At 46.6% G+C, this 22399-nt stretch overlaps 1 protein-coding gene across 12 annotated transcripts in view; it reads right to left on the bottom strand.

Moving 5' to 3' along the window:
• LOC134957593 (proximal tubules-expressed gene protein-like) overlaps positions 1 to 22399 on the bottom strand; it is a 190059-nt gene that overhangs the window by 111181 nt on the left and 56479 nt on the right. The window lies entirely within an intron of this gene.

Below are 22399 nucleotides of genomic sequence, written 5' to 3'. Positions count from 1 at the left end.
GACTACAACTGGGAACGGTAACCTGTGCTGAGCGCAGCGGTAGCAGAGCAAGGCACCTTGAGCCCCTTACAGCAGTTAAATAAACAGTTCTCTGCCATCATTAATGGAGAACCATCAGATCTCCATCGTTATGGCAAAACCACAGAACATCGATGGCAATACCTTAGATCAATCTGTCACCACAATAATCGCAAAAAAGGAGACCACAATGTACACAGTGGGGTAAATTTACTAAGGTCCCGATTTTGACCGAGATGCCGTTTTTTCATCAAAGTGTCATCTCGGTAATTTACTAAGCAATAATCACGGCAGTGATGAGGGCATTCGTAATATTTTGAATTCCTAGGAAAAAAATCACGAATGAATACACCATCGGTCAAAACGCGGCTGTTTAAGTATGAATCTCGGTCATTTACTAAGAAGTGCAAAGCAAAAAAAAAACAAACACTGCCGTGAAAAATTACAACTCGTAAAAAAGTGCTAAAAAAAAACAGACCTTTTTTTTTTATTCGTGATTGGATAGGCATGCACGGATCCATGAGATCCGTGCATGTATATCAGTGGGAAGGGGTGGGAAAGTGCTTATTTTTTAAAAAAAAATTGCGTGGGGTCCCCCCTCCTAAGCATAACCAGCCTCGGGCTCTTTGAGCCGATCCTGGTTGCAGAAATATGGGGGAAAAAATGACAGGGGTTCCCCCATATTTAAGCAACCAGCATCGGGCTCTGCGCCTGGTCCTGGTTCCAAAAATACGGGGGACAAAAAGAGTAGGGGTCCCCCGTATTTTTAAAACCAGCACCGGGCTCCACTAGCTGGACAGATAATGCCACAGCCGGGGGTCACTTTTATATAGTGCCCTGCGGCCGTGGCATCAAAAATCCAACTAGTCACCCCTGGCCGGGGTACCCTGGGGGAGTGGGGACCCCTTCAATCAAGGGGTCCCCCCCCCCAGCCACCCAAGGGCCAGGGGTGAAGCCCGAGGCTGTCCCCCCCCCATCCAATGGGCTGCGGATGGGGGGGCTGATAGCCTTTGATGTAAATGAAAAGATATTGTTTTTAGTAGCAGTACTACAAGTCCCAGCAAGCCTCCCCCGCATGCTGGTACTTGGAGAACCACAAGTACCAGCATGCGGCGGAAAAACGGGCCCGCTGGTGCCTGTAGTACTACTACTAAAAAAATACCCAAAAAAACACAAGACACACACACCGTGAAAGTATAATTTTATTACATACATACACACATACATACATACTTACCTTATGTTCCCACGCAGGTCGGTCCTCTTCTCCAGTAGAATCCAAGGGGTACCTGTTGAAGAAATTATACTCACGAGATCCAGGGGTCCAGGGTCCTCGGGGAATCTAGGTGTAATCCACGTACTTGAAAAAAATAACAAAACGGACACCCGAGCCACGCACTAAAAGGGGACCCATGTTTGCACATGGATCCCCTTTTCCCGACTGCCAGAAACCCACTCTGACTGATGTCTAAGTGGGTTTCTTCAGCCAATCAGGGAGTGCCACGTTGTAGCACTCTCCTGATCGGCTGTGTGCTCCTGTACTGAGTGACAGGCGACACACGGCAGTGTTACAATGTAGCGCCTATGCGCTACATTGTAACCAATGCTGGGAACTTTCTGCCCTGCGGTTGACCTAAAGTGACGTCACCGCTGAGCAGAAAGTTCCCAGCATTGGTTACAATGTAGCGCATAGGCGCTACATTGTAACACTGCCGTGTGCTGCCTGTCAGTCAGGACAGGAGCACACAGCCGATCAGGAGAGTGCTACAACGTGGCGCTCCCTGATTGGCTGAGGAAACCCACTTAGACAGAAGTCAGAGTGGGTTTTCTGGCAGTCGGGAAAAGGGGATCCATGTGAAAACATGGGTCCCCTTTTAGTGCGTGGCTCGGGTAAGCGTTTTTTTTTTTTTTTTCAAGTACGTGGATTACAAAGGATTTCTCCGAGGACCCTGGGCCCCTGGATCTCGTGAGTATAATTTCTTCAACAGGTACCCCTTGGATTCTACTGGAGAAGAGGACCGACCTGCGTGGGAACATAAGGTAAGTATGTATGTATGTGTGTATGTATGTAATAAAATTATACTTTCACGGTGTGTGTGTCTTGTGTTTTTTTTGGTATTTTTTTAGTAGTAGTACTACAGGTACCAGCGGGCCCGTTTTTCCGCCGCATGCTGGTACTTGTGGTTCTCCAAGTACCAGCATGCGGGGGAGGCTTGCTGGGACTTGTAGTACTGCTACTAAAAACAATATCTTTTCTTTGACAACAAAGGCTATCAGCCCCCCCATCCGCAGCCCATTGGATGGGGGGGGACAGCCTCGGGCTTCACCCCTGGCCCTTGGGTGGCTGGGGGGGGGGACCCCTTGATTGAAGGGGTCCCCACTCCCCCAGGGTACCCCGGCCAGGGGTGACTAGTTGGATTTTTGATGCCACGGCCGCAGGGCACTATATAAAAGTGACCCCCGGCTGTGGCATTATCTGTCCAGCTAGTGGAGCCCGGTGCTGGTTTTAAAAATACGGGGGACCCCTACTCTTTTTGTCCCCCGTATTTTTGGAACCAGGACCAGGCGCAGAGCCCGATGCTGGTTGCTTAAATATGGGGGAACCCCTGTCATTTTTTTTCCCATATTTCTGCAACCAGGATCGGCTCAAAGAGCCCGAGGCTGGTTATGCTTAGGAGGGGGGACCCCACGCAATTTTTTTTAAATATTTTGCAGTGTTTAATTTAAAAAAAACAACAAAAAAAAACCCCAGCACGGATCACACAGATCCGGCCGAGATTCATTGTAAAAAAGTCGGCAGTGTTTTGCTAATCACTGCCGTAAAAATAGAAAAAAAACCACGAATGACATCGACATCGGAACAAAAGAAAAACCCGAATACGACAGCTTAGTAAATTAGTCGTAATAAATTCAAAAAGTTGCAGTTTTACACTTTCGAGGTCATTCGTGATTGAACTTTGACCTGAAACGGGAAAATACGAATCTTAGTAAATTTCCCCCAGTGTCTTCTAAGTAACTATGGGCCTAATTCAGACCTGATCGCATCAGCAAAAATGTTCTCTGTTAGAGTTAGATTTGGTAGGGGTGTGTTCAAACTGAAATCTAAATTGTAGTGTAAAAATAAAGCAGCCAGTATTTACCCTGCACAGAAACAAAATAACCCACCCAAATCTAACTCTCTCTGTACATGTTATATCTGCGCCCACCCCCACAGTGCACATGGTTTTGCCCATTAGAGAACAATTTTGCTGCTGCGATCAGGTCTGAATTAGGCCCTATGTGCAGTTGCACATGGAAATGAGCATGGTGAGTACAATTGGGCTCATGAACAGTTGAAAGGAATTTGCATCTAAACTTGCTATTGTAAAATACTCTCCCAGATGAGACACATTCAGTTTCAGAGCTGGTCGTATACATGATATGAGCCCGATACTGTGCTGAGAGCAAAGCAGCACCAACAAAAAACCCAGGTAACTTTGCACCTGGACATACCATGTTGCACTGCAAGGGGTGCAAATCTTTCTTTTTTTTGTAGGGTAATCACTGGTGTATTTTGCATCCAACCCACAAATACTGGACAGCTTTATTTTTACACTGGAATATAGTTTTTAATTCGGACACACCCCTCTCAAATGTAAATCTGCAGTGTAGCATGGTTTTGCCAAGGTGCAATGTTCTGCACCAGGAGCTGAGCACCTACAAGTGATCTGCCTGCTAACAGGTGCGTATGCATCTTTCTTTTGGTCAAAATGTGATGCATTTGTAGCAAAAATGCCCTTACTCTTTGCCCACACCTATATGCTACTTTCAACTGCTGTTCCGAACCCCATTCATTTCCAACTCTACATGAGCCAACATACACCCATCAGCCATAACACCCACTTGACTAATATTGCCATATATTACAAAGGTCCCTATCATGCCCCTAAACAGCTCTAACCCATTAATGAATGGATTCCACAAGACCTCTGAAGGAGTCCTCTGGTATTTGGCACCAAGACATTAGCACCAGATGCTTTAAATCCTGTAAGGTGGGCCTTCATGGCTGGGTTTTCCTAGCACATCCAACAGATGCTCGATTGTATCAAGATCTCCGTGATTTGGAGGCCAAGTCAACACCTTGAACTCTTTGTCACATTCCTCAAACCATACCTGAACTATTTTTCCAGTGTAAACAATGGGTGGACACCTGGCTGTCCACATGATGTAAAAGACAACATGATAACGGGATTCATCAGACCAGGCCACCTTCTTCTATTGCTCTATGGTCCAGTTCTGATGCTCATGTGCCCATTGTAGGCGCTTTCGGCTGTGGCAGAGGTCAGCATTGGCACTGTGACTGGTCTGCAGCTTTGCAGCAACATACACAGCAAGGTGTGATGACACCTTTATAGCCAGCATCAACGCTTTCAGCCATTTGTGCTATAGTAGTTCTTCTGTGGGATCGGACCAGCCTTGGTTCCCCAAGCGCATGAATGAGCCTTTTGCGGCCCCGACAAGGGGGGTCATTCCGACTCGATCACTCACTGCAGTTTGTCGCAGCGCAGCGATCGGGTCGGAACTGCACATGCGCTGGCGCCTCAGTGCGTCGGCGCATGGCAGCTTTCGTTACCTAGCGATCACCTCCACCTCACCTTAAGCCGCCGTTTAGGGGGAGTGGTCCGGTCAACGCAGGCGTGGCTGGACCGTTGGGGGGGGGGGGGGCGGGCCGCGGTGGCTGCGGGAGCGACGAGTGGTGCAAGTGTGCGGGTACGGGTGGGTACGGCGTACCCTTAAGAATTTAGCCGTGGGTATGCCGTACCCACACCGACGGGGCGCCGCACCTCACCGCTCCCCGTCCCTCCCTCCCTCTGCTGCTCACCGCTGCTCACCGCCGCACCGCCGCTGATGTGAGGGGAGGAGAGCGCAGCCTGCGCCTCTCCTGCCCCTCAGTGTCTTCGTTTAATACAGCGCCGCCCGTGAGCCAATCAGAGCTCGCGGACCGGCAGCCAAGGCTGCCGGACCGCGAGCTTTGATTGGCTCACGGATCGGCGCTGAATTGAACTGAGCCACCTGCACCCGCACTGAGGGGAAGGAGAGGCGCAAGCTGCGCTCTCCTCCCCTCACACACACAAGACAGCAGCGGCAGCAGCAGCGGTGAGCAGCAGGGGGGGGGAGCTTCATGTATACCTGGCACTGGGGGCATGTATACCTGCCACTGGGGGCATATCTGGCACTGGGGTATATCTGGCAATGGGGGCATATCTGGCAAAGGGAGGACACGTGTATCTGGCACTGGGGACATATGTGGCACTGGGGGATATCTGGCACTGGGGGCATATCTGGCAATGGGGACGTGTATCTTAGAGATGTGCACTTGAAATTTTTCGGGTTTTGTGTTTTGGTTTTGGGTTCGGTTCCGCGGCCGTGTTTTGGGTTCGACCGCGTTTTGGCAAAACCTCACCGAATTTTTTTTGTCGGATTCGGGTGTGTTTTGGATTCGGGTGTTTTTTTTAAAAAACACTAAAAAACAGCTTAAATCATAGAATTTGGGGGTCATTTTGATCCCAAAGTATTATTAACCTCAAAAACCATAATTTACACTCATTTTCAGTCTATTCTGAATACCTCACACCTCACAATATTATTTTTAGTCCTAAAATTTGCATCTAGGTCGCTGGATGACTAAGCTAAGCGACCCTAGTGGCCGACACAAACACCGGGCCCATCTAGGAGTGGCACTGCAGTGTCACGCAGGATGTCCCTTCCAAAAAACCCTCCCCAAACAGCACATGACGCAAAGAAAAAAAGAGGCGCAATGAGGTAGCTGTGTGAGTAAGATAAGCGACCCTAGTGGCCGACACAAACACCGGGCCCATCTAGGAGTGGCACTGCAGTGTCACGCAGGATGTCCCTTCCAAAAAACCCTCCCCAAACAGCACATGACGCAAAGAAAAAAAGAGGCGCAATGAGGTAGCTGTGTGAGTAAGATAAGCGACCCTAGTGGCCGACACAAACACCGGGCCCATCTAGGAGTGGCACTGCAGTGTCACGCAGGATGTCCCTTCCAAAAAACCCTCCCCAAACAGCACATGACGCAAAGAAAAAAAGAGGCGCAATGAGGTAGCTGTGTGAGTAAGATAAGCGACCCTAGTGGCCGACACAAACACCGGGCCCATCTAGGAGTGGCACTGCAGTGTCACGCAGGATGTCCCTTCCAAAAAACCCTCCCCAAACAGCACATGACGCAAAGAAAAAAAGAGGCGCAATGAGGTAGCTGTGTGAGTAAGATAAGCGACCCTAGTGGCCGACACAAACACCGGGCCCATCTAGGAGTGGCACTGCAGTGTCACGCAGGATGTCCCTTCCAAAAAACCCTCCCCAAACAGCACATGACGCAAAGAAAAAAAGAGGCGCAATGAGGTAGCTGTGTGAGTAAGATAAGCGACCCTAGTGGCCGACACAAACACCGGGCCCATCTAGGAGTGGCACTGCAGTGTCACGCAGGATGTCCCTTCCAAAAAACCCTCCCCAAACAGCACATGACGCAAAGAAAAAAAGAGGTGCAATGAGGTAGCTGTGTGAGTAAGATAAGCGACCCTAGTGGCCGACACAAACACCGGGCCCATCTAGGAGTGGCACTGCAGTGTCACGCAGGATGTCCCTTCCAAAAAACCCTCCCCAAACAGCACATGACGCAAAGAAAAAAAGAGGCGCAATGAGGTAGCTGTGTGAGTAAGATAAGCGACCCTAGTGGCCGACACAAACACCGGGCCCATCTAGGAGTGGCACTGCAGTGTCACGCAGGATGGCCCTTCCAAAAAACCCTCCCCAAACAGCACATGACGCAAAGAAAAAAAGAGGCGCAATGAGGTAGCTGTGTGAGTAAGATAAGCGACCCTAGTGGCCGACACAAACACCGGGCCCATCTAGGAGTGGCACTGCAGTGTCACGCAGGATGTCCCTTCCAAAAAACCCTCCCCAAACAGCACATGACGCAAAGAAAAAAAGAGGCGCAATGAGGTAGCTGTGTGAGTAAGATAAGCGACCCTAGTGGCCGACACAAACACCGGGCCCATCTAGGAGTGGCACTGCAGTGTCACGCAGGATGGTCCTTCCAAAAAACCCTCCCCAAACAGCACATGACGCAAAGAAAAAAAGAGGCGCAATGAGGTAGCTGTGTGAGTAAGATAAGCGACCCTAGTGGCCGACACAAACACCGGGCCCATCTAGGAGTGGCACTGCAGTGTCACGCAGGATGTCCCTTCCAAAAAACCCTCCCCAAACAGCACATGACGCAAAGAAAAAAAGAGGCGCAATGAGGTAGCTGTGTGAGTAAGATAAGCGACCCTAGTGGCCGACACAAACACCGGGCCCATCTAGGAGTGGCACTGCAGTGTCACGCAGGATGGCCCTTCCAAAAAACCCTCCCCAAACAGCACATGACGCAAAGAAAAAAAGAGGCGCAATGAGGTAGCTGTGTGAGTAAGATAAGCGACCCTAGTGGCCGACACAAACACCGGGCCCATCTAGGAGTGGCACTGCAGTGTCACGCAGGATGGCCCTTCCAAAAAACCCTCCCCAAACAGCACATGACGCAAAGAAAAAAAGAGGCGCAATGAGGTAGCTGTGTGAGTAAGATAAGCGACCCTAGTGGCCGACACAAACACCGGGCCCATCTAGGAGTGGCACTGCAGTGTCACGCAGGATGTCCCTTCCAAAAAACCCTCCCCAAACAGCACACGACGCAAAGAAAAAAAGAGGCGCAATGAGGTAGCTGTGTGAGTAAGATAAGCGACCCTAGTGGCCGACACAAACACCGGGCCCATCTAGGAGTGGCACTGCAGTGTCACGCAGGATGGCCCTTCCAAAAAACATTCCACAAACAGCACATGACGCAAAGAAAAATTAAAGAAAAAAGAGGTGCAAGATGGAATTGTCCTTGGGCCCTCCCACCCACCCTTATGTTGTATAAACAGGACATGCACACTTTAACCAACCCATCATTTCAGTGACAGGGTCTGCCACACGACTGTGACTGAAATGACGGGTTGGTTTGGACCCCCACCAAAAAAGAAGCAATTAATCTCTCCTTGCACAAACTGGCTCTACAGAGGCAAGATGTCCACCTCATCATCATCCTCCGATATATCACCGTGTACATCCCCCTCCTCACAGATTATCAATTCGTCCCCACTGGAATCCACCATCTCAGCTCCCTGTGTACTTTGTGGAGGCAATTGCTGCTGGTCAATGTCTCCACGGAGGAATTGATTATAATTCATTTTAATGAACATCATCTTCTCCACATTTTCTGGATGTAACCTCGTACGCCGATTGCTGACAAGGTGAGCGGCGGCACTAAACACTCTTTCGGAGTACACACTTGTGGGAGGGCAACTTAGGTAGAATAAAGCCAGTTTGTGCAAGGGCCTCCAAATTGCCTCTTTTTCCTGCCAGTATAAGTACGGACTGTGTGACGTGCCTACTTGGATGCGGTCACTCATATAATCCTCCACCATTCTTTCAATGTTGAGAGAATCATATGCAGTGACAGTAGACGACATGTCCGTAATGGTTGTCAGGTCCTTCAGTCCGGACCAGATGTCAGCATCAGCAGTCGCTCCAGACTGCCCTGCATCACCGCCAGCGGGTGGGCTCGGAATTCTGAGCCTTTTCCTCGCACCCCCAGTTGCGGGAGAATGTGAAGGAGATGTTGACAGGTCGCGTTCCGCTTGACTTGACAATTTTCTCACAAGCAGGTCTTTCAACCCCAGCAGACTTGTGTCTGCCGGAAAGAGAGATCCAAGGTAGGCTTTAAATCTAGGATCGAGCACGGTGGCCAAAATGTAGTGCTCTGATTTCAACAGATTGACCACCCGTGAATCCTTGTTAAGCGAATTAAGGGCTCCATCCACAAGTCCCACATGCCTAGCGGAATCGCTCCGTGTTAGCTCCTCCTTCAATGTCTCCAGCTTCTTCTGCAAAAGCCTGATGAGGGGAATGACCTGACTCAGGCTGGCAGTGTCTGAACTGACTTCACGTGTGGCAAGTTCAAAGGGCATCAGAACCTTGCACAACGTTGAAATCATTCTCCACTGCGCTTGAGACAGGTGCATTCCACCTCCTATATCGTGCTCAATTGTATAGGCTTGAATGGCCTTTTGCTGCTCCTCCAACCTCTGAAGCATATAGAGGGTTGAATTCCACCTCGTTACCACTTCTTGCTTCAGATGATGGCAGGGCAGGTTCAGTAGTTTTTGGTGGTGCTCCAGTCTTCTGTACGTGGTGCCTGTACGCCGAAAGTGTCCCGCAATTCTTCTGGCCACCGACAGCATCTCTTGCACGCCCCTGTCGTTTTTTAAATAATTCTGCACCACCAAATTCAAGGTATGTGCAAAACATGGGACGTGCTGGAATTTGCCCATATTTAATGCACACACAATATTGCTGGCGTTGTCCGATGCCACAAATCCACAGGAGAGTCCAATTGGGGTAAGCCATTCCGCGATGATCTTCCTCAGTTGCCGTAAGAGGTTTTCAGCTGTGTGCGTATTCTGGAAACCGGTGATACAAAGCGTAGCCTGCCTAGGAAAGAGTTGGCGTTTGCGAGATGCTGCTACTGGTGCCGCCGCTGCTGTTCTTGCGGCGGGAGTCCATACATCTACCCAGTGGGCTGTCACAGTCATATAGTCCTGACCCTGCCCTGCTCCACTTGTCCACATGTCCGTGGTTAAGTGGACATTGGGTACAGCTGCATTTTTTAGGACACTGGTGACTCTTTTTCTGAGGTCTGTGTACATTTTCGGTATCGCCTGCCTAGAGAAATGGAACCTAGATGGTATTTGGTACCGGGGACACAGTACCTCCCACAAGTCTCTAGTTGGCTCTGCAGTAATGATGGATACCGGAACCACGTTTCTCACCACCCAGGATGCCAAGGCCTCAGTTATCCGCTTTGCAGTAGGATGACTGCTGTGATATTTCATCTTCCTCGCAAAGGACTGTTGGACAGTCAATTGCTTGGTGGAAGTAGTAAAAGTGGTCTTACGACTTCCCCTCTGAGATGACCATCGACTCCCAGCAGCAACAACAGCAGCGCCAGCAGCAGTAGGCGTTACACGCAAGGATGCATCGGAGGAATCCCAGGCAGGAGAGGAATCGTCAGAATTGCCAGTGACATGGCCTGCAGGACTATTGGCATTCCTGGGGAAGGAGGAAATTGACACTGAGGGAGTTGGTGGGGTGGTTTGCGTGAGCTTGGTTACAAGAGGAAGGGATTTACTGGTCAGTGGACTGCTTCCGCTGTCACCCAAAGTTTTTGAACTTGTCACTGACTTATTATGAATGCGCTGCAGGTGACGTATAAGGGAGGATGTTCCGAGGTGGTTAACGTCCTTACCCCTACTTATTACAGCTTGACAAAGGCAACACACGGCTTGACACCTGTTGTCCGCATTTCTGTTGAAATACTTCCACACCGAAGAGCTGATTTTTTTGGTATTTTCACCAGGCATGTCAGTGGCCATATTCCTCCCACGGACAACAGGTGTCTCCCCGGGTGCCTGACTTAAACAAACCACCTCACCATCAGAATCCTCCTGGTCAAATTCCTCCCCAGCGCCAGCAACACCCATATCCTCCTCATCCTGGTGTACTTCAACACTGACATCTTCAATCTGACTATCAGGAACTGGACTGCGGGTGCTCCTTCCAGCACTTGCAGGGGGCGTGCAAATGGTGGAAGGCGCATGCTCTTCACGTCCAGTGTTGGGAAGGTCAGGCATCGCAACCGACACAATTGGACTCTCCTTGTGGATTTGGGATTTCGAAGAACGCACAGTTCTTTGCGGTGCTTTTGCCAGCTTGAGTCTTTTCATTTTTCTAGCAAGAGGCTGAGTGCTTCCATCCTCATGTGAAGCTGAACCACTAGCCATGAACATAGGCCAGGGCCTCAGCCGTTCCTTGCCACTCCGTGTGGTAAATGGCATATTGGCAAGTTTACGCTTCTCCTCCGACAATTTTATTTTAGATTTTGGAGTCCTTTTTTTACTGATATTTGGTGTTTTAGATTTGACATGCTCTGTACTATGACATTGGGCATCGGCCTTGGCAGACAACGTTGCTGGCATTTCATCGTCTCGGCCATGACTAGTGGCAGCAGCTTCAGCACGAGGTGGAAGTGGATCTTGATCTTTCCCTAATTTTGGAACCTCAACATTTTTGTTCTCCATATTTTAATAGGCACAACTAAAAGGCACCTCAGGTAAACAATGGAGATGGATGGATACTAGTATACTTATGGATGGACTGCCGAGTGCCGACACAGAGGTAGCTACAGCCGTGGACTACCGTACTGTGTCTGCTGCTAATATAGACTGGATGATAATGATATGAAATCAATATATATATGTATGTATATATAATATCACTAGTACTGCAGCCGGACAGGTAGATAATATATTTATTAGGTAATGATGACTGATGACGGACCTGCTGGACACTATCAGCTCAGCAGCACCGCAGACTGCTACAGTAAGCTACTATACTATAGTAGTATGTACAAAGAAGAAAGAAAAAAAACCACGGGTAGGTGGTATACAATTATGGATGGACTGCCGAGTGCCAACACAGAGGTAGCTACAGCCGTGGACTACCGTACTGTGTCTGCTGCTAATATAGACTGGATGATAATGATATGAAATCAATATATATATGTATGTATGTATATATAATATCACTAGTACTGCAGCCGGACAGGTAGATAATATATTTATTAGGTAATGATGACTGATGACGGACCTGCTGGACACTGTCAGCTCAGCAGCACCGCAGACTGCTACAGTAAGCTACTATACTATAGTAGTATGTACAAAGAAGAAAGAAAAAAAAAAACACGGGTAGGTGGTATACAATTATGGATGGACTGCCGAGTGCCGACACAGAGGTAGCTACAGCCGTGGACTAACGTACTGTGTCTGCTGCTAATATAGACTGGATGATAATGATATGAAATCAATATATATATGTATGTATATATAATATCACTAGTACTGCAGCCGGACAGGTAGATAATATATTTATTAGGTAATGATGACTGATGACGGACCTGCTGGACACTGTCAGCTCAGCAGCACCGCAGACTGCTACAGTAAGCTACTATACTATAGTAGTATGTACAAAGAAGAAAGAAAAAAAAAAAAACACGGGTAGGTGGTATACAATTATGGATGGACTGCCGAGTGCCGACACAGAGGTAGCTACAGCCGTGGACTAACGTACTGTGTCTGCTGCTAATATAGACTGGATGATAATGATATGAAATCAATATATATATGTATGTATATATAATATCACTAGTACTGCAGCCGGACAGGTAGATAATATATTTATTAGGTAATGATGACTGATGACGGACCTGCTGGACACTGTCAGCTCAGCAGCACCGCAGACTGCTACAGTAAGCTACTATACTATAGTAGTATGTACAAAGAAGAAAGAAAAAGAAAAAAACACGGGTAGGTGGTATACAATTATGGATGGACTGCCGAGTGCCGACACAGAGGTAGCTACAGCCGTGGACTACCGTACTGTGTCTGCTGCTAATATAGACTGGATGATAATGATATGAAATCAATATATATATGTATGTAAATATAATATCACTAGTACTGCAGCCGGACAGGTAGATAATATATTTATTAGGTAATGATGACTGATGACGGACCTGCTGGACACTGTCAGCTCAGCAGCACCGCAGACTGCTACAGTAAGCTACTATACTATAGTAGTATGTACAAAGAAGAAAGAAAAAAAAAACCACGGGTAGGTGGTATACAATTATGGATGGACTGCCGAGTGCCGACACAGAGGTAGCTACAGCCGTGGTCTACCGTACTGTGTCTGCTGCTAATATAGACTGGATGATAATGATATGAAATCAATATATATATGTATGTATATATAATATCACTAGTACTGCAGCCGGACAGGTAGATAATATATTTATTAGGTAATAATGACTGATGACGGACCTGCTGGACACTGTCAGCTCAGCAGCACCGCAGACTGCTACAGTAAGCTACTATACTATAGTAGTATGTACAAAGAAGAAAGAAAAAAAAAACACGGGTAGGTGGTATACAATTATGGATGGACTGCCGAGTGCCGACACAGAGGTAGCTACAGCCGTGGACTAACGTACTGTGTCTGCTGCTAATATAGACTGGATGATAATGATATGAAATCAATATATATATGTATGTATATATAATATCACTAGTACTGCAGCCGGACAGGTAGATAATATATTTATTAGGTAATGATGACTGATGACGGATCTGCTGGACACTGTCAGCTCAGCAGCACCGCAGACTGCTACAGTAAGCTACTACACTATAGTAGTATGTACAAAGAAGAAAGAAAAAAAAAACCCACGGTAGGTGGTATACAATTATGGATGGACTGCCGAGTGCCGACACAGAGGTAGCTACAGCCGTGGACTAACGTACTGTGTCTGCTGCTAATATAGACTGGATGATAATGATATGAAATCAATATATATATGTATGTATATATAATATCACTAGTACTGCAGCCGGACAGGTAGATAATATATTTATTAGGTAATGATGACTGATGACGGACCTGCTGGACACTGTCAGCTCAGCAGCACCGCAGACTGCTACAGTAAGCTACTATACTATAGTAGTATGTACAAAGAAGAAAGAAAAAAAAAACCACGGGTAGGTGGTATACAATTATGGATGGACTGCCGAGTGCCGACACAGAGGTAGCTACAGCCGTGGACTAACATACTGTGTCTGCTGCTAATATAGAGTCTAGACTGGATGATAAATTATTGATAATGAGATGAAATCAATATAATATCACTAGTACTGCAGCCGGACAGGTACTATATATATTTATTATGTAATGACTGATGACGGACCTGCTGGACACTGTCAGGTCAGCAGCACCGCAGACTGCTACAGTAAGCTACTATAGTAGTATGTATAAAGAAGAATGAAAAAAAAAAAACCACGGGTAGGTGGTATACAATATTATATATATATATATATTATATACAATTATATATATATATATATATATATATATATATATATATATTAAACTGGTGGTGATTGATTATTAAACTGGTGGTCTGGTCACTCACGTTGCAACTTGCAACTAGTACTCCGAGTCCTAAGCAGACAATCACAAAATATATTATTATACTGGTGTTCAGTGTGGTCACAACAATGGCAGTGTGGCACTGACTCTGGCAGCAAAAGTGTGCACTGTACGTTATATGTACTCCTGAGTCCTGCTCTCAGACTCTAACTGCTCCCCACTGTCAGTGTCTCCCCCACAAGTCAGATAATACAATACACTTACAGTCACACTATCTAATCTATATCACTTCAGCAAGTAGTATAGTAGTATAGTAGTACTCCTCCTAATAATGCTCCCCAAAATTACTACTACTGTGTCTCTCTCGTCTCTACTGTGTCTCTCTCTTCTCTAAACGGAGAGGATGCCAGCCACGTCCTCTCCCTATGACTCTCAATGCACGTGTGAAAATGGCGGCGACGCGCGGCTCCTTATATAGTATCCGAGTCTCGCGATAGAATCCGAGCCTCGCAAGAATCCGACAGCGGGATGATGACGTTCGGGCGCGCTCGGGTTAACCGAGCAAGGCGGGAAGATCCGAGTCGCTCGGACCCGTGAAAAAAAACATGAAGTTCGGGCGGGTTCGGATTCAGAGGAACCGAACCCGCTCATCTCTAGTGTATCTGGCACTGGGGGATATCTGGTAATGGGGGCAAATGTGGCACTGCGGGGACATGTGTATCTGGCACTGGGGGCATATGTGGCACTGGGGGGATATCTGGCACTGGGGGCATATCTGGCAATGGGCGGACATGTGTATCTGGCACTGGGGGACATCTGGCACTGGGGGCATATCTGGCAATGGGGGGACATGTGTATCTGGTACTGGGGGCATATCTGACACTGAGGGCATATCTGGCACTGGGGGGACAAGTGTATCTGGCACTGGGAGCATATTTGACACTGAGGGCATATCTGGCACTGGGGGACATGTGTATCTGGCACTGGGGGCATATCTGGCACTGGGGGACATGTGTATCTGGCACTGGGGGCATATCTGGCACTGGGAGGACATGTGTATCTGGCACTGGGAGGACATGTGTATCTGGCACTGGGGGCATATCTGGCACTGGTGGGACATGTGTATCTGGCACTGGGGGCATTTCTGTATCTGGCACTGGGGGGCAATGTATATCTGGCACTCTGGGGGCATTTGTGTAGTCTGGGAAAATCAATTCTAATCACATTTTAATACATATCTAATAAAGGTTATATTTTAGAAAAAACCTCTTTCAGTGCATCGACAATACAGAGTTCCTTCTTCTTTTTCCACATTCTGGTATCCTGAAAATGGTCAATATACCGAAACGTTGACATCATATGCTGTGCCTGTGAATTTTATTCAGCGAGTGCCGCACCTATGGATGATATATTATAGCTGCTTCTGCTTCATGTGAGGGCACCAGGTACTTTTTGTTTGGATTTTGTGAGTGCTGGATACTGTGTGTGTGTGTGTGTGTGTGTGTGTGTGTGTGTGTGTGTGTGTGTGTGTGTGTGTGTGTCTGTCTGTCTGTCTGTCTGTCTGTCTATCTATATATATATATATATTGTGACAAGAACACTGGGATAGTGTTTGAGGGCAGGTATGTTTGTCCCAGGTTCTTGTCTTACATGTTTTAGAAAACAAAAACTTCTAGGAAAATGCTTTTGTTTTGTTAGAACCTTTTCAGTTTGCTGGAAAAGCTGGATAAGGGCCCTGAGAGAGAGATAGGGCGAGTTCCAGACATTGGGCCCAGTTCGGATCTTCGGCCTCACAGAGGGCTAATCAGGGCTTTCAGCTGTGCAAGAGTCTTATAGGGCTTCTAGCCTGATTAATGTGTGCAGACTGCCTGGGAAGACTGCAGGATCTCTGTGAGAGAAACACGCTTCCTGATACAAGTGAGCTATACAGTGTTTACTGGAGAACTCTGTGTTTTTTGTTTAGTGATAGTTAGGAACATCTTGTGTTTAGTTAGTGCTGGACAGGCAAGATATTTTCTTTTGGTGTTTGTTTTATTTTCTGTATAATAAAACTGGCTGGGGCCAGATGTACCAGAAACTGGACTTGTGTGGTTTCTCAGCTGTTGCGTGCTGCCATCTACCCTAGGAAACGGCACCTTGTACCCTTACAGCGTTACAACTTGGTGGAGAATGCGAGCATGCCGTTCTGTGCATAAGTGAAAGCAGCAGCTTTGTGAGGCCTGCAGAAAACGGTGGTTTATGCAGATACAGCCCGGTGTGAAGTTGCTGAGACTCACTTCCCAGGATTTGATATATGTCCTGGGTGAAAGCAGCTACAAAGCCGCCTGAAAAATCTTTCGACATGGAGGAACTGCTTAAAGCCTTGCTGCAAGCTACAGCAGCACAGCAGGAGGCCAACAGACAGCAGCAGGTGGCAATGGAGGAAAATAGGAGACAGCAGCAGGTGTCTATTGATGAACTTTACAGGCAACAGCGTCAGGATAGAGAGGCCTTAACAGAAGTGGTGCAGAGCCTTGCAGCCCGGATTGGAGATGTGGCCGTCAGTGCTCCGACCAGCTCTAGTACTATACGGGCCAGTCACTTCCTGCAGAAAATGACAGAGGCTGATGATGTGGAGGCCTACCTGACCACGTTTGAAAGGACTGCCGAGCGTGAGAACTGGCCGAAAGCACAGTGGGCCAGTCTGCCGGCACCTTTTCTGTCAGGTGAGCCCCAAAAAGCGTACTTTGATTTAAGCCCTGCTGAGGCTCGGGACTATGATAAACTAAAGACTGGGTTCCTGACCCGCCTGGGAGTCACGCTGTCAGTACGAGCACAACGGGTGCACCGTTGGGTGTACGCCATGGAGAAGCCTCCTCGCTCCCAGATGCACGACCTTATTCAGCTAACAAAAAAATGGTTACAGCCAGAGACATTAACTGGTCCCCAGATGGTTGAAAGAGTCGTCATTAACCGCTACTTGAGATCTTTGCCCATGGTCCTGCGCAAGTGGGTGAGCAATGGAAACCCGGGTACTGCTGACCAATTAGTGGACATGGTAGAGAGGTATTTGGCAGCAGAGGAACTACTGATGACCACCCAGCAACCCATAGATCCTCGACAACGCCCTTCAGTAAAGACTGGTAAGACTGTTCCGTGGGAAAACGTTGCTGGGCGGTTAAGAGAACGCAAGGCTGGAGAGACTGTAAACACTGGCCCTGGAGACAGGCCAATGGGGCTAGAACGGTCTATGCTGCCCAAACGGGTTGATAATCGTGTGGTTAAATGTTTTAGGTGTGGTATGCCAGGTCATGTTATTGCCAATTGCCCAGTCCCGCAAGAACCCATGCAATGTGATGCTGCCTTTGAATGTCGCAGAATGTCTTTCTTTGCTAGGTTAGCCTGTACTGTGGTACCTTCACCTGAGCTGGAAAAACAAATGTGTGATGTGTTCTTAGAGGGTAACTGGGTAGAGGTCTTGCTAGATTCAGGAAGTTTAGTTACCCTCGTGAAAGCTGGGTTAGTGAACCCCTTAAAGGTCCAGCAAATACCTGTTGGGGTAACTTGCATACATGGGGATACCCAACATTATGTCACTGCTGAAGTGAATATAGAAACTTGTTGTGGGTCAGCAATTGTTAAAGTAGGACTGGTCCCCACCTTGGTGCATGAGGCAATAATAGGGAGGGATTTTCCTCATTTTTGGAAACTGTGGGAATCACGGTTATCAACAGATGTGAGAAGTAAAGAGCCAGTTGATAATACCGGTGATTTTATGGATGTACGTGTGTCTTCGGAACTTTCTGACCCTTTGCCTTTTGCTAGTTTGGCTGGGGAAGTGACAGATGGAAAGTCCAGTGAGGACCCCCTTGCTGGGAACAGAGACATAGTAGTTAGAACTGAAAGCGTGCCTGACCTGGAGGTAAAGAAGGATCTGTTTGCGTCTGAACAGTTAAAGGATCCTACCTTAATAAAGGCTAGAGAGAATGTTAAGGTTGTTAATGAGGAACCTGTGGTACCAGGTGACAGGGTTACTTATCCCCACATGGCCATCTGTAATGAGCTCTTGTACCACATTGTCAAAAGGGGTGAGGATGTGGTGGAACAGCTGGTAGTTCCCCAGCCTTATCAGAGAACGGTACTAGATTTAGCTCATAGTCACGTTACCGCAGGACATTTAGGGGCAGAAAAAAACACTGAAAGAGTTTTACAAAGGTTCTTTTGGCCAGGGGTTTATAAAGAAGTGTCTGAATATTGTTCTTCCTGTCCTGAATGCCAGTATCATGCCCCTAGACCCCATTTCAGGAGCCCACTAGTTCCCATGCCTATTATAGAGGTCCCGTTTGACAGAATAGCCATGGATCTTGTGGGGCCCTTGTTAAAGTCTGCTCGGGGCCATCAGTATATCCTGGTAATTATGGACTATGCCACTCGATATCCTGAGGCTGTCCCTTTACGCACTATCACAACCAAGGCGATAGCTAGGGAGCTGGTGCAGGTTTTTAGTAGAGTGGGAATACCAAAAGAAATTTTGACTGACCAAGGTACTCCATTTATGTCAAGGATCATGAAATAATTGTGCAAATTATTTAAGGTCACTCACCTCAGAACGTCCATCTACCATCCCCAAACTGACGGGTTGGTGGAAAGGTTTAATAAAACATTAAAAAGTATGTTAAAAAAGGTTGTTGAGAGAGATGGGAAAAACTGGGATTGTTTGTTGCCCTACTTGTTAATGGCCATCAGAGAAGTTCCTCAGTCCTCTACGGGGTTTTCTCCATTTGATTTTTTGTATGGTAGACACCCCAGAGAGCTGTTGGACATTGCCAAAGAGACGTGGGAAGGACAGCCCACTCCTTATAGAAGCGTTATTGAACATGTAACACAAATGCAGGATAGGATTGCAGCCGTGGTACCTATTGTCAGAGAGCACATGGAACAGGCCCAAAGTGCTCAACAGAGGGTCTATATCCGGAGTGCCAAGATACGGGAATTTGCTCCTGGAGATAGAGTTCTTGTTTTGGTACCCACTGTGGAAAGCAAATTCCTAGCTAAATGGCAGGGTCCATTTGAGATTAGGGAAAAAGTGAATGAGGTTAATTACAAAGTATACCAGCCGGGAAAGAGAAAACCCGAACAAATCTACCATGTTAACTTAATCAAACCCTGGAAAGATAGGTTGTCTCTGTCAGCAGAGCCTTGCCCTTCGGTGTCTTCACATCAGTTGCTTCCCGCAGTAAAGGTGTCAGAGCCATTATCAGCTGATCAGAACAATCAGGTTAAAGAATTTCTCATCCAAAATAGGGAGCTATTTTCAGAGCTGCCTGGCCGAACGACCATAATAAAACATGACATTGTCACAGAACCAGGGGTCAGGGTTCATTTAAAGCCATATAGGATTCCTGAAGCTCAGCGAGAAGCTGTTTCTAAAGAAGTTAAAACGATGTTAGAACTTGGAGTCATAGAGGAATCTAACAGTGAGTGGTCCAGTCCCATAGTGCTCATCCCGAAGCCCGACGGTAGCATACGCTTCTGTAATGACTTTCGTAAGTTAAATGAGGTGTCCAAGTTTGACGCATACCCCATGCCCCAGGTGGATGAGCTTATAGAAAGGCTGGGAACAGCCAGGTTTCTCACCACGTTGGACCTGACCAAAGGTTACTGGCAAATACCTTTATCTGATAGCGCAAAAGAAAAAACAGCCTTTTCGGTTCCGGAGGGGCTGTACCAGTATAAGATGTTACCCTTTGGGTTGCATGGGGCTCCAGCAACCTTTCAACGGGCGATGGATAAAATTTTGAGGCCCCATAGAAAATATGCAGCTGCCTATTTGGATGATGTGGTAATTCACAGTACAGACTGGGGGTCCCATTTGGTTAAAGTACAAGCAGTACTGGACTCAATTAGAGAGGCAGGGTTAACTGCTAACCCAAAGAAGTGCTGCCTCGCAATGGAGGAGGTCAAATACTTGGGCTTCACCATAGGCAGAGGTCTGATTAGGCCCCAATTGAATAAAATTGATGCTATTCAAAACTGGCCTCGTCCAGTGAATAAACAACAGGTAAGGGCTTTTTTGGGAATAACTGGGTACTATAGACGGTTTATTCCCAATTTTGCGGCCACTGCGGTGCCGTTGTCAGACCTTACAAAAGGGAAGCAGTCAAATATGGTGAAATGGAACCCTGATGCAAAAAAGGCGTTCCAAGCATTAAAAGTGGCTTTGTGTTCACAACCGGTATTGATAACACCAGATTTTTCAAAAGAATTTGTGGTACAGACAGATGCCTCAGAGGTAGGGATAGGGGCTATGTTGTCCCAAACCAGAGATGGGGACGAGCACCCTATCATTTATTTGAGTAGGAAACTCAATGAGCATGAAAAAAGGTATGCCATTGTGGAAAAGGAGGCTTTGGCCATTAAGTGGGCACTAGATACCTTGAGATATTACCTCTTGGGTAGACAATTCAGACTAGTGACAGATCATGCCCCTTTAAAATGGATGTATGTAAATAGAGGCAAGAATGCTTGTGTAACTAGATGGTTTCTAGCGTTGCAGGATTTTAAGTTTACTGTCGAACATAGACCGGGTACACAATTGGCCAACGCAGATGCATTGTCCCGCATCTTCTGTTTGGGGGCTACAAGTGTTCCGGCCCCTAGGTCGAACAGGGGAGGGGGATATGTGACAAGAACACTGGGATAGTGTTTGAGGGCAGGTATGTTTGTCCCAGGTTCTTGTCTTACATGTTTTAGAAAATGAAAACTTCTAGGAAAATGCTTTTGTTTTGTTAGAACCTTTTCAGTTTGCTGGAAAAGCTGGATAAGGGCCCTGAGAGAGAGATAGGGCGAGTTCCAGACATTGGACCCAGTTCGGATCTTTGGCCTCACAGAGGGCTAATCAGGGCTTTCAGCTGTGCAAGAGTCTTATAGGGCTTTTAGCCTGATTAATGTGTGCAGACTGCCTGGGAAGACTGCAGGATCTCTGTGAGAGAAACACGCTTCCTGATACAAGTGAGCTATACAGTGTTTACTGGAGAACTCTGTGTTTTTTGTTTAGTGATAGTTAGGAACATCTTGTGTTTAGTTAGTGCCGGACTGGCAAGGTATTTTCTTTTGGTGTTTGTTTTATTTTCTGTATAATAAAACTGGCTGGGGCCAGTTGTACCAGAAACTGGACTTGTGTGGTTCCTCAGCTGTTGCGTGCTGCCATCTACCCCAGGAAACGGCACCTTGTACCCTTGCAGCGTTACAACTTATAATTATATATATATATATATATATATATATATTTATTACAAAATACCTCTGAATTTGCGCTAGGAAGCAGCACTATGGATAGGTCCTCTGTTATTTTGGACCTAGAATATCGTATAGTAACAAAAAGGTATCTCAGTGCGTGAATACATATGAAATTATCAATACAATATATGGAATTGAAGCAAATCCACTTGATGAGGCCAATCACGTATTCAGTTTTACCAAGGGTTTTTTGAGAACTCTCTCACCAAAACAAATCACCCAAAAAAGATGGTATCAGTAATTTTCAATCAATGTTATTTTATTGTGGCAACAGTATAATATATTGTTTAAAATGCCAGAAGAATCCATGTATATGTAATCATACAATAAAAGGTATAAATCTCCCCTCACCTTAACAAAGGTATAGACACTAGGGGGTAAATTTACTAAGATGGAAGTTCTATTTAAGATGGGATGTTGCCCATAGCAACCAATCAGATTCTACTTCTCATTTATCTAGCACCTTCTAGAAGATAATACCTGGAATCTGATTGGTTGCTATGGGCAACATCCCATCTTAAATAGAACTCCCATCTTCGTAAATTTACCCCTAGGTGGAGATTGTGATTACAATGACACAATGGACACAAGTTGATGAACTGAACGCGTTTCATCACATTTACTTCATCAGGGGCATACATCAATTAGATATCCACAAAATTGTGAACAACCATTTCTCAGATGCGATTATAAAGTTCTAACATGGAATCATTTGATAGAAAGATATAAAATCCATAGAATAAACACAATCCCAAATAGTGGACACTATATTGCATCTGCAGATGCCCAAAATCGGTGACAAATTCGCTTACTAATGACCAATACTTCCAAATGGAAAATTTGCACAAACACCCGTGTGTGCATATACCTGGGTCATCAGTCATCAGACCATGTTGATGGTGATGATCTGATGTTCCGATGCTTGGAGTGAATTTTTTTTTATCCAAATATGTTTTTTTTTTTTATAAGGTCATTTTGGAAAAGTTTAAAT

The sequence above is a fragment of the Pseudophryne corroboree genome, chromosome 9, assembly GCF_028390025.1.
Source record: "Pseudophryne corroboree isolate aPseCor3 chromosome 9, aPseCor3.hap2, whole genome shotgun sequence".
In the NCBI taxonomy this organism is placed as follows: domain Eukaryota; kingdom Metazoa; phylum Chordata; class Amphibia; order Anura; family Myobatrachidae; genus Pseudophryne; species Pseudophryne corroboree.
Note: the sequence above shows the minus strand (reverse complement) of the source record. Positions and strands in the feature narration are given on the sequence as shown.